Source organism: Myotis davidii, unplaced genomic scaffold (genome assembly GCF_000327345.1).
Source record: "Myotis davidii unplaced genomic scaffold, ASM32734v1 scaffold83, whole genome shotgun sequence".
NCBI lineage: Eukaryota > Metazoa > Chordata > Mammalia > Chiroptera > Vespertilionidae > Myotis > Myotis davidii.
In genome coordinates, this window is record NW_006294121.1 from 2,111,767 (window position 1) to 2,112,046 (window position 280).

At 50.0% G+C, this 280-nt stretch overlaps 1 long non-coding RNA gene across 1 annotated transcript in view; it reads left to right on the forward strand.

Annotated features, from left to right (window-relative positions):
- Nucleotides 1-204: 204 nt before the first annotated feature.
- Nucleotides 205-280, forward strand: part of LOC107183851 — an 18,477-nt gene continuing 18,401 nt past the window's right edge. Inside the window, exon 1 of the long non-coding RNA XR_001514657.1 lies at nt 205-278. This is a non-coding gene — a long non-coding RNA (uncharacterized LOC107183851). The remainder of the gene's footprint in view (nt 279-280) is intronic.

Sequence of the window (280 nt, forward strand, 5' to 3'; positions counted from 1 at the left end):
AGCCATAGCTGTTATCTCTGCCCTGTTGATTCCCTGAGACCCCGCCCCACCCAAGCTGTGCGTAGAGGCTTTTGCATATGAAAGGCCTGGCCCTTTGCAATCTGAAAATTACCTAACAAACTGCAGCTGGGTCAGAGAGACCCAGAACAACCAAAAGAAAAAAAAAAGCCCAAGGCCCCACAGCAACTTGCATTGCTTCACAGCTGGGCCTCATCTGGGCACCTCCAAATCCTAAACAAATAAGAGGAATCTGAAGATCTCTCCATCGCTCCTGCTGGGT